We start from the raw sequence: 12,715 nt of genomic DNA on the forward strand, positions 1-12,715 counted from the left end.
GGGGCATCTCTGGAGCCTGGCAGGCCCTGGCAGAGCTTGGCAGCAGTGGACAGGGGGAACTGAGGGAAGAGTCCCACTGTCACAGCCATCACAGCCAAGGGGCCTCTGGGAGGAGGCAGGATGACAGTTGCCCTCCTTTGTTCTCTTCTTCCCACCTGTGGATGGAGGAGGAGGCAGCAGAAAGACTGCTCAGCTGGAACCTGCTCCAGACACAATACTAAATAAACAAATGTGCATGTTAAACAGTTCTAAGTTGATATGAAAAACAAATACAACTCAGTAAAACTTGATTAAATACTTAAAGCAAATAAATTTAGCTTTTTTAAATTCATTTTCCTTTTTCCTCCAATTTAATCTGCAATACTTTAACACGTTGAACTGCCACTGTTGGTTTACAAAGGTAGTATTAGGGCATGTGTTCTTGGTCATGCTATTAGAAAATCCCCATCCACATACAAGTGGGAGTGCGTGTAAGTGAAGCCAGGATCAGGAGGGATCCAATCTAAAGACTTTGTGAGGTTTAACGGTGTTTATATCACTTATGTGAGTGAATAGTTTGAGACCTAAATGCCATAATTCCCCCAAATAGAGATTAGGAAAATACCCTCACTATAAGAACAGCATCAAAGGAATTCCATTGGCTGGGGTTTACGGCTAATGACAGAAGTGTTAGGTGCTAATTCAACACAGTACATTTTCCTGGGAGTTTCACCTCCAATTCTCAAACCATACTAGAAATGTTTGAAGAGGCAAATAAGCATATAGAATGTATATCATGTACATGTAAGTAATGTGTTATATAAAAGCACAGATAATACTAAGGGAGTTTAGACAACTAAACTCAAACTTAATCCAAGCCCTAGGTGCAAACCGAACTCCTTTGCTCCAATTCAAACTTTGTCTCCAGCTATAGCTGCAACTCCTACCCTAACATTAGCCTGAACCTAAACCCCTAACCCCTAACTCACTGTAAGCCAGGGGTAAGATTGCCCTCAAAACTTGTTTCACAGCAATTCTACCCCACTGTCTGCTCAAAGACCTCTGGTTTTTAAATCAGCTTGAGATGAAACTCAACTCTACAGTTCGTCACATATATAGAATTACAAGGTGTTGTTCTGGGGATGTTCTGGGGATGTTCTGGGGATGTTCTGAGGCTTTTCCTATTTTCCTTCTACTTACAAAAACTATAGCACACAAGAGAGAGGTTTGATTTTAATGGTAATGACAAGAACCTAAAATAAATTGGTAAAACTTTTTTTTTTAATTCTCACAGAAATGTTTTTCTCGGTCAAAATGTTCAGTAAACTGTGGGTATTTATGGTGCTAATTCTTAGAATTCCATGCAAGTCCGAATAAGTAAATCCATGACTGTTTATAGGTCTATGTTCTACTTAGCTGGTAGTCTGCCTAGTCCAATGTATTGTCTGTAGGTTGGAATGTAGGTCTGATTCAGACCTAAGGCAAGCTGGGCCCGACAGGACAGTAAATATTTGATCATAGCGAGCACTCGCCCAGGGGCTGGGGGGAGGCATGAAGACAGCACAGTGTGAAGGGGGAAAATACATGTAAGTGCTGCCTTCACATTAAATACATTGTTCTGAAAAAGCTGCAGCCCCATGCATTATGACAAGCTACTATATCTAAGGGATGCTCACTCCCCTCCTCCTCCTCATCTATCCATTCCCTTTTATTAATTTCTACTGGTCATTTATTAGATTAGAATCACTCCATAAAATAACGCTACAAACAATGTCTCACTTTGTTATATAATTTGGTATTTTCCATAACTACCAGTATTATCAGCAGCTCTGACCATTCTATCAGGTTAGAGAAAACCTGAGATTTTTTAAATTTGTATATGATTTTCTTTAAACAAAAGAAAACATTGGAATGTAGTGATCTCATCTACAATTTGGAGATAGGATTTGTGATATGCATAAAAACTACAAATATTCTCAGGCCACTTAGCTGTACAGCATTATTTGTCTTGCCAGAAATCGCTGATAAACATTTATTTGTGCTAAAATGTTCTTGTTCCTGTTAGTAGAGAACATGCAGAGCCTTGGGCAAAACAGACCCTCTGACTGGGTGTCCCCTCTACGTGTAGATCTAGCCTGGAGACATCAGCTCTGGCTTAATTAGCCGTAAAATGAGCAAAAGCGAATATTTAGCAGGCTTAAAGAGAAGCTGGGGCACGTTCTCTGTGGTGATGGTCTTTGCTAGACCTCAGCGGGAGAAGAGGGACTTTATGTTTTCCGGGTCGATGCCAGGCCCCCACACCAGGTCTCGGCATCACTGTTTGAGCTTCACTATGCCCAAGTGGCCCTCGCGTGCCATCGACAAGACACACGCATTAAGGGCACTCATGACCACAGTGCAAAGCCCACGCGCCACACAAGATTCATTCCAGCAGGAGTTCTGGAGAATGCAGAATGTTCCTCAGGCACATTACGAGGCCAGACGTTCCTGATGAAGGTGCATAGTTGGGAGAGAACTGGATCCTGTTCAGAGGCCTCCTTGGGCTCATGGAGAGAGACTGTGGTCCGCAGGGGTTCATGCAGCATTTGGATGATCTCCTGCTCCACATGTTCTGAGACGGTGGGAGGGGCTGGGGCATAGACAGAGCGGGAGAGCAGATCTGCGACCACATTGTCACGTCCTGGGGTGAACTTGAGGCTGAAGTTGTATTGGCGGAGGCAGCCAGACCAGAGGTGTACCCATACAGGTACAGATACCATCGCTCACATGCCCAGACGCAGGCTAGCGCCTCACGCTCACACACAGAATACCTCTGTTCAGTGGGGTCGAGGGCCCGGGAAGCAAAGGCGATTGGTTTCTCCACTGCATTCTGTATCTGGGATAACACTGCCTCCACAGCTACAGCGGATGCATCACAGGTGACGAGGGTGGGGCTGGCAATGTCGAAGTGGGCTAACACTGGGGAAGATGTGAGCTGTGACTTGAGGTGGCACACTGCCTCACTGCAGGCTTGTGACCACACCCAGGGCTCGTCCTTCCATAGGAGGTGGGGCTGTGGTGAGCCAGAAACTTTAGATAGTACCCAGTCATGCCAAGGAAGGAGGCAACTGGAATGTTGAGCGGGCTCTGGAATGCTGTGGATGGTGTTGTCGTTGGACTGGTAAGGGAAGACGCCGTCAGCTGACAACTGGAAGCCCACACACTCTTGGCACTGCAAAGACACACTTGTCACCGTTAAGTGTGAGCATGTGTTTGGCCAGAGCGGTAAACACCCTGTGGAGGCACTCGTCGTGAGGTAGATGGCCACCCCGGAGATGCCTGCGAGCACTGAGGTCATACTTTTTGAAAGCAGCTGGGCGCAGAACTCAGTCCAAACGGCATCCTCTTGTAGCAAAAGATGCCATCACGAGGTTCCTACTGCTGGGGTGGAGGGGCACCTGGAGATAGCCATACCGCAGGTCCAGTTTTGAGAACACGTTGGAGCTGTAGAACAGGGCTGTGAGTTCCTCTGAAGTGGGCAGTGGATATTTGTCAGGAATGACGGCCTTATTCACTGGTTGAAGGTCCATGTAGATGCTTAAAGCACTATACTTTTTCCTTGCAATCACTAGGTTTGAGATCCAAGGCCTCAACTGGCTCAATTATGTCCTGTTCCAGTAGGTTCTTTAGATCAGCCTCAACCTCTTCACGAATAGTCATCTGAATGTGACGCAGTGGCTGAATGACAGGATAACGATGGGGTCGATCAGAGACTGGTGGGTGTAGGCAGTGAGACAGCCCAGACCATCGAACAGCACTGGCCATCTGTGTTGCCACAGTGTGGTTACATGCAGAATCTCTGACCCACCGGTGTCCAAGAGCGTGAAGCCCAGATCGGTGAAGAGGTCCAGTCCCATCAGGTTACCGCCAAAGCGCACTACATGGAAACAGGAGTCAGGCAACACTTTTGTACCATAGCGAACAGTGAGTTGGAGTGAGCCCACTAGGTCGATTTTTGAATCACCATATCCACAGAGGGGAGAGGAGGGCGCAGAGAGTGGTCGGGAGCTAAAAAACTGATTGTATGTGTCCACATTCAGCAGTGATACACTGGCACCAGTATGCAACAACAGGGGAATACATACATCACTAAGGTTGACTGCATGATTTGAAAGCCACTGGCCCAGAGCTCACATTGTGGATAATAGTTGGAGACTGAGAATGAGGTTCTGTGTTTTGTGGGGCTACAGTGGAAATGGTTTGGTCTTCCACAATTATGGGAGGTTTGGCCGCACAATCTGGTAGCATGGGAACGGTAATCCACAGTTTCCACACTGTTGCAGTGGTTGTGAACGTTGCTGTCACGCGAGCTGCACTGATTCAGTAGAGCTGACGTCAGGGCCGAGAGAACTGTAAGTAAGTGTAGGCAGCAGCGTGAAGTGGTGTTAGAAATAATCAGGGGAGGGGCTGGTCACTCGCTGTGTTAACCTAGCTGCACACTCAGCTGCTGACTCGATTTGGAAAGCCAGATCAATTGCTTGTGTCAATGTAGGATCGGATGGGTCGATCAACAGTCTTTCCCACACTTTAGCATTGTTTGTGTGTTCTATCAGTTGATCCCAAACCATCTCGCCTTGAAGCGCACCAAACTTGCACGAGCTAGCTAAGCCCCTCAAGTTAGCTACTGTACATAGATTTGCACAGACTCACCGGGGAGTTGTTGACAGTGTGGTCCTCTGTAGCTCAATTGGTAGAGCATGGCACTTGTAACACCAGGGTAGTGGGTTCGATCCCCGGGACCACCCATTCGTAAAAATGTATGCACACATAACTGTAAGTCGCTTTGGATAAAAGCGTCTGCTAAATGGCATATTATTATTATTATAAAGATGAATCGCCGGAGGAGAGCACTTTGTGGGGTAGTGAAGTGTGCATTTAAGAGTGCCATACATGCAGTGTAGGTGTGTGCTGTTCCCAAAGTTCCAAGCACACACTGGCCTTCCGCTCCCAAGCAGTGAAATAGAAATGCCTTTTTCCAAGCAGCGTTGACATCATGAAGCCCAAGCGCTATTGTACATTTCAAAGCACTCTAACCAGCGACCCCAATGGTATGGGGGGCTCAGGGAGGAGGTGGTGGGAGAGTTCACCCATTCTTGTCGTCAATATTATGTTTAGAATGATAACTCAGTGACAGTGATTTCGAATCAACCGTGTTGTTCATTATCTCAAACCCAAGTGACGTTACAGAACAAAGAAATCAATCATATATTACAATACATTTGGCATAACCCAACAATAACAGCACTGTCGAACTGTGTGCTAATGAAACTCTCATTTTAGCACTGTAAACGCAGTGTGCATATTCACTGAGTGTACAAAACATTAAGGACACCTTCCTAATATTGAGTTGCACCCCCCCTTTGCCCTCAGAACAGCATCAATTCGTTGGGGCATGGACTCCACAAGGTGTCCAAAGCGTTCCACAGGGATGCTGGGCCATGTTGGCTCCAATGCTTCCCACAGTTGTGTCAAGTTGGCTGCATGTCCTTTGGGAAACCTTTGAGCGTGAAAAGCCCAGCAGCGTTGCAGTTCTTGACACAAACCATTGTGCCTGGCACCTACTATCATACCCCGTTCAAAGGCACTTCAATATTTTGTCTTGCCCATTCACTCTCTGAATGGCACACGTACACAATCCATGTCTCAATTGTCTCAAGGCTTAAAAATCCTTCTTTAACCTGTCTCCTGCCCTCCATCTACACTGATTGAAGTGGATTTAACAAGTAACGTCAATAAGGGATCCTAGCTTTCACTTGGATTCACCTGGTCAGTCTATGTCATGGAAAGCGCAGGTGTCCATAATATTTTGTACACTCAGTGTATAACATAACCATCTCATTGCAACCCAATCTCTTAGATCATTTGTCACTCTTAAGGCATAATAGCATCAAATACATGAAGTATGTTGACGTTTGTTTACATGGCACATGATCTCCTTTATACATGTGATGTTCCATGAATCACGATCGAATGACCACAGCCAAATGCAGCATACTATATAACAACTAGTGTTGTCACATACCAACATTTTACTAACGCTACCAGACCAAGTATCACAATACCGAGTAGTATCGCAGTACCACGGGTCATATTGTTTTTACCGTTTAGGCTAGAGACAAGCTGTTTTCTTAGCTGTAAAGCTGAAAGCATGCCTCTCTGGCACTCAGTGGCTGCATGACAGTGAACTTGCAAAGTCTACTCCAACTGGCCTGGGCTCTTGGTTATAACAGGCGATGAAATTATACAATCCATCAACATTGCTCACTCTGCGCGCTCCTCCAATGTAACAAATGTACAAATCTAACAACAGAAGACTCATCAGGGTCTGCATCCCTGCTTGCCATCACGCCGTAAATTATATTTTAGAAACTGATGGAGGAACAGATGCGCATGAAGAGTGGACGTAGAGAAGCAGGTGAGTGAGGCAATAGTTTGCAACTGCAGCCCGCAAATCATGTCGTTCCTGCATGTGGGCATTCCTGCATCTGCAGGAACACCCCCGCCCCAGAGCATCCCATTGGTTCCTTCATGAATACCCCCCCTCCCCGAGCATCCCATTGGTTCCTGCATGAACGCTCCCCCTCGAGCACGACATCTTCATGCTTGTGTGACACTTTTGAAAGTGGGTCAAAAGGGAAATAAAAGTATTATCTGAGGTAGACAGTGTCCTTCGCTCCTGCCTGTCGAACACCTGGCCTCACCGTCGATTAACAGAACTGCAGAAAACAGTGCCAGACAGGTAGGAGAGAAGGACACTGTCTATCAGTCGCTCCTGCCTCCCATTAGCACAGCTGTGTGCTAACTAGCTAGCTTGCATAGGCGGGGGCGAAGGACACTCTACCGGTGTGTACTAGCTCCTGTACAAGCGCCCCTGCCTCCCACCTATGTACTGGAGTCATAGCTTAAAAATGGAGCAATAGAAGTATAAAGAGGGGTTCCTGCAGATGCAAGAATGCCAACATGCAGGAACGCCCCGAATTGCGGCTGCTGTTGCACCCTTCTCGAGTGAGGGCTGGTAGGGGATGCAGCTGGCTGAATACAGCTGCCACACGTGATATGCGCATGAAAGTGAAGTGGATATTATTGGACCTGTGCATACAAGAGACTAGTGGCTGTTATTTAAATTCAACTGACTTCATAAACATTTTATAGCAGGTGCCAGCAGGTCCTTTAGATCGGTAGGGCTGAAAAATGTGGTAGTATCATATGAAACGATACTACGGTATTCTAAAATGTTGGTATCATGACGTTTTGGTACTGTGATATTACCATGGTACCGGTATACCTTGCAACACTGTATAACTTCACATAAAGGAACAGGCTATCCAAATAAGAACAGTAACAATATCCCAGGTCTGGAACTGGTCTTCCCCATTCATTCTGTCCCTGTTACAGTAGCCCTGTACTGTATGTGAATACATGTGGTGCATTAGAGCAATATTTAATTAATGCAGGTTTCTAAGGCAGGGCCTGACTGGGCCTGGAAGTGACAGTATTTACAAACAGATCTCTGCACGGTGGTGACTGGCACTCTGTCTTCTGACGAGACATTTCCAAACACACAACATGTGGTTCAGGCACAGTTTAAATTAGCTGCGTTTCACAGCTGAAAGGTCACCCAGGGGTTACTGTGTCAGGCAGCTCCAGAAAGAGGGGCCCTATCTGGCCATGTGTGTGTGAATGTGTGTGTGTGTGTGTGTGTGTGTGTGTGAATGTGTGTGTGTGTGTGTGTGTGTGTGTGTGTGTGTGTGTGTGTGTGTGTGTGTGTGTGTGTGTGTGTGTGTGTGTGTGTGTGTGTGTGTGTGTGTGTGTGTGTGCGTGAGTGTGTGCGTGCATGTGTTGAGAAGAGGAGTGGATCTCTTTTCTAAGACCCTCCAATATAAAGGAGCTGTAATGTTAACTAGGCCTTTTGGTGAGCACCAGTGAGGTGGAAGGACCCATGAATCAAGCTTAGAGAGGGCAGGTCGCGATGGAGGGAGTCGGGTCCGGGTGAGAGGGCCACTGGGATAGGGAATAATCCATCACAAGCTACTGGTGACCCTTCAAAAGAAAGCTTGTGCCAAGAGGACAGCACTCCTGAGAGCAAACCCCACCACACTAGGGGCCTTTGCAGTCCTGCCCTGAAAAGGTGTTGCCTATAGTAACCTCCCACACCCTAGCAGGCATGCTGGACACTGGTGCCTATTGTTCCCCTCACTCTAACCAGCCTGGGCTGGGCTACACAATAGCACACAGCACCTTCATGGTTCGGGATTCAACTATCCCACCCATCTACTCTGTCTTATTCCTATCTCAACATTTAGCAGTGTTTACCATGTTTATGTTTTGTCTCTTGGAATACTTTACACTTTCCAGTACTGAAATTCATTGAGTATGTTGCAATCTATTACTTTCCCATTGCTATAAGCAGACTGAACTGACGTCACTCAATGTTGGGAAGCATTTGGATTTTGTCTCAGCCTGAGTTAGTCCTACCTGTGCTGCTGTCCATGTGGGCTTGCTCCTCTATCTGTTTAGCCACCAGTAGGTGAGTCCTGGGTGGACTCATTCAGCCACATTTAGGGTTTACAAGGTGTCACAGCAAATGAGTCATCACCACAACCAGCTTTTCAGAAATTCACAGCCTGCACTTTTTGCACATTCCCTAGGTCTAGCCATTCCCATGGGCTCTACCCATGCAGTTGCCTGTTGCATTGTCTTTTGTCATGCTGTTGTTGTTTGGAATCCATTGAGTTTGATGTATTTTCTTATTATACATGTGTGTTGTAGCCTTAGGTTGACTTTCTATGTCCCAATACAATTAAACTCAGACTTGATTGCCCCTAATGCTAAACTGAATCCTCAATAAAGATATGGAGTACTGGGGCTTAATGGTGTGAAGGAGAACTGCTGCCCTGCATTTGTCCTGGGAGTATTACCAGGGAGATCACTCTAGTTTGAAGTCGAAGTCAGACGTCCATCCAGGTCCCAAGAACGTCTACAATTGCCTTCAAAACCAGCCACTAGTAGCAATGGTGAGCACTATTACCTTGAAATAGGTCGTCAGTTACCTAGGGTGTGGACAGGGCTTGTGGATGGCTGTAAAAGCTGTGCTTTGGCGCGGAGGGTTAAGTGTTCAATCCCAGTGCTGGCAATCATTTTTTGTCTTTTCAATTTTAAGCCTTTCCCAAACTTTAACCCTTAACTTAACCACTCAGAATTTATTCCTAAACTTAACCCTATTTTAACCTTATTTGAACCCTATCCCAATCCTTAACCCTTAGCGAGATGTGAAGCACCCAGCCCAATGCAAGCAAGTGTTTTTGGTTTCACATTAGGTAACAGTGTTAGGTAACAGTGTCTCAACTTAATTGTCAAAAACCAATGTTTACCTTGACTTCACCCATAGACGTTTCGAAAAACGTGGACAATGGTCAAATTTCGAAGTCTAAATGTGATACCTTGTTGAGTATTACAGTATGTGCTCTCCACACCAGGACTAGCCCTGAGACACCAGGCCAGGCCCCTGACAGACTGTAGGTACATTAGACATGTATGGAGTGTGACACAATATGCCTTAGTTATCAGTGGAGAGGTCCCTGGTGTTGGTGTGGTGGTGCTGGAGAGAGGGGCAGTGTTCAGGTGCTCTGTGCCTGTCAGAGGTGATCTCTCTCTGGATAAGGACTGCCAGAGCTGGGCACTGCTGATGGGGAGGGCAATGGCCAGTCTATTTTTAGAAATGACAGAATCATGGTCATCACACTGGACAGAAAACATTGCTCTGTATGTGAGGGGGGTGTATGCTTCTGTGTGTGTGTGTTAATGTGTGTGTGCGCTTGTGCAAATGTACATGTTGAGGTTTGTCATCACACGGGGTACCAATTATGTAGTGTAGTGTCCGCTTTAATACATAGCATGTAAGTACATATACAGTAGATAGATATTGGTCCAACAGGTCATTAAACTAGGTCTTGCTAGTATCATTGTTTTTACAAGTCGGCCTCTTGGCCTTCGTCAGAGCTTTTGGGGTTTCTCTTTTCTTTGAAGTTATCCCATTGTTACCATGCACCTACAACAAGTTAGCTCAGATATGTGCGTGCCTTTTTTGAATATTAGACTAGGTCTAATGGAGAGTGAGGTGACCGTCAGGTTATCAGTGCAGCTTTCAGCAGACAGAAAGTTATCTCATTCATGCCCCTGTGTCTGTTCTGTGACGAGTCTCACCACCAACTGTATACACCTCTCCTCTGTCTGCTCTGTCTACCACTAATTAAAACTCTGTTTGTACCATAACCACTCTGGCCTCACCCAGGTCTCCAACTAAAACCTTTAAAAAAAGTGTACAGACTAGTAAAAGATAAGCAAATAAATATTTTACTTATATTCCCTAACATCTACTGAATGCATATGTGCTGCAAATAAATGAATATGTCTGAACTTGATATTCTACATTCAGCAGTACAAGAAAACATGAGTCAGACTACAAAAGCATTCTCTTTTCTTTACATGACCATCACTGTACTGTGAGGTCAGTTGCACTAGTCCATTTCTCTCTCGAACACCGCCCTCCCTCTTCTTACTGAACTGATCCACCAACTCTGAAGCCTCTGATGCCTCATTGTCCAAGCCTGGCATAACCAGCACCATAAACACTACTTCACAGCCCCGAATACCAACAGTTCTCTTTCTGGGAAACTGTTTCTGAATCTAATAATTATCCTCTTCATCCTCTTAATTCAGACTTTAGTGTGTTTGGCTGTGGACTGGGCTGACTGGGCTTTCTGCCAGGCTGGGGCAGAGTTGGCGTTGTCAGGAGGATTACAGTCATACACAGCACTCAGCAGGAGGCCGAGTAGCCCGCAATTACCCAGCCCTGCACGGCGCCTTTGATTTAGAGGAAACTTTCAGAAAATGGCTAAAACATTGAAGTCCAGTACAGAAAAGAGCCCCCCTCCCCTCTCGGTATACACTCCAAACTGTTTGTTGCAAAGACTGCCGTACAATTACCGGCTGGCAACAACAAGACAAACTAACAATGTACACATGTATCCACCTGCTAGGCTAAACACCTGGGAGTAGAGCAACCATTTTCTTTTCTCTTTCCAAATCAGTGGAAGTTATAAAAAACTATTTGCGAGTTGTTAAGAGGAGTAATCACTTTCCTCCCCCCAAAAAATATATCAGTATATTCTATTGTGACAAAGCTCTGAATGAAATCTTTTCAAACTGAATCTTTTATATGATGGCCTGGATTTTTAAATGAAAATGGGGGTCAACTTCTCTCATTTTCCTCACAAAGGACTGAAAGGGGGGACTGAGCGGACTTGATGGCTGCAGCAGAAGGTGATGTGATAAAAAGAAGACTGCAAGCGCCGCTCAGCTCACATCAATGCCGCATTGTGAGCTCTGCCTGAGACAAACGAGCACTGGCCACAATCTGAATGCTGTAATGAAATTTCACACAATATGAGGCAGCAAATGACATGTAAATTATGAATGGCGGATTCCTTGCTTTCCATGACAGTGTTAAATAAGGGAGGTGTAAGTGAAATCATTAGATTATGCCAGTTGGGGGGGAGGGAGGCTTTTCAAAGGTTGTCTTCGAGGGCCCACAGCCAGCGCTGCTATAAACGATGTAGTCGGAGACCATTTCAAACCGCACTGGGAGAATGAGGAACCAGGCCTTGATTGTGTTTGTCCACCAAGGTATAAAATAGACATTATGGGCATATTGTCCTGCCCACCAAGATGCTCCAGCTTGCTCTAAAGGGAAGTGAGATAAGTGGATGCACTTCACTAGTTCCTTGTTTCCCTCACCAATTACCCCTAAATTTATAGACACAGCCCACTGGCAACAACAATGAAATATGTATTGAAAGGGAAGAAAAGAGCATTTTAAAACCATAGGCATGCATATAAAAGTACTGTTTGGTAATTGCAGGGAGACAGGGACACAGCAGAGGAGATTGAGCTTTTCATTCACTGTTTCCTTCAGAAGGAAAGAGAAGGCCAAACAAAAAAAGAACTGTCCTCAGTTCAGAAAAGTTGCTGCTTCATCCACACTCAGTTCCAAAGAGTGACCGTTTTATCCAGGCTACATAGAATATCAGACTGACAAAACACGGTATGATACTGGACAATATCTTCACCTAAACTCTTCAAACCAAATATAATTGAGATCTGGCTTACTAACAAAATAAAACTATCTTGTAACTACACAAGCAAAGAAACTTTGAAACAAAAAAGTGCTAATAAAGTTTGATCTTGCAAAGTAAAACTCCCAAAAAGTGATTAAAAAGTAATATGTGAGCTGCACTGTGGGCTATCATATACAGCCCTAGCCTACTTAATTAGGACAAGTCTCTTTTGAGCCTGCTCTGAGGAGAGAAGAGAGAATAGGCTAGCCCACAGTGTTTGTAAGGAAGCTCATTAAAAATGTGGAATGCTGCAGAGAGAGAGAGAGAGAGAGAGAGAGAGAGAGAAAAGAGAGAGAGAGAGAGAGAGAGAGAGAGAGAGAGAGAGAGAGAGAGAGAGAGAGAGAGATGGGAGGGAAGGGGAGGGTAAGAGAAGGAGTGAGAGAGAAAGAAAGAGAGAGACTCTCTCCCCGCACAGCATCTTTCTGCTTGAGTAGCTCCAAGAGGCCTGCAGGATAAATGTCCCTCTCTCGTCTCAAATAGTTGTCTTGCACCCATCGCCCAAGGAGAAAAGAGCCACAACT

This window comes from Coregonus clupeaformis, chromosome 11, assembly GCF_020615455.1.
Source record: "Coregonus clupeaformis isolate EN_2021a chromosome 11, ASM2061545v1, whole genome shotgun sequence".
Taxonomy (NCBI): domain Eukaryota; kingdom Metazoa; phylum Chordata; class Actinopteri; order Salmoniformes; family Salmonidae; genus Coregonus; species Coregonus clupeaformis.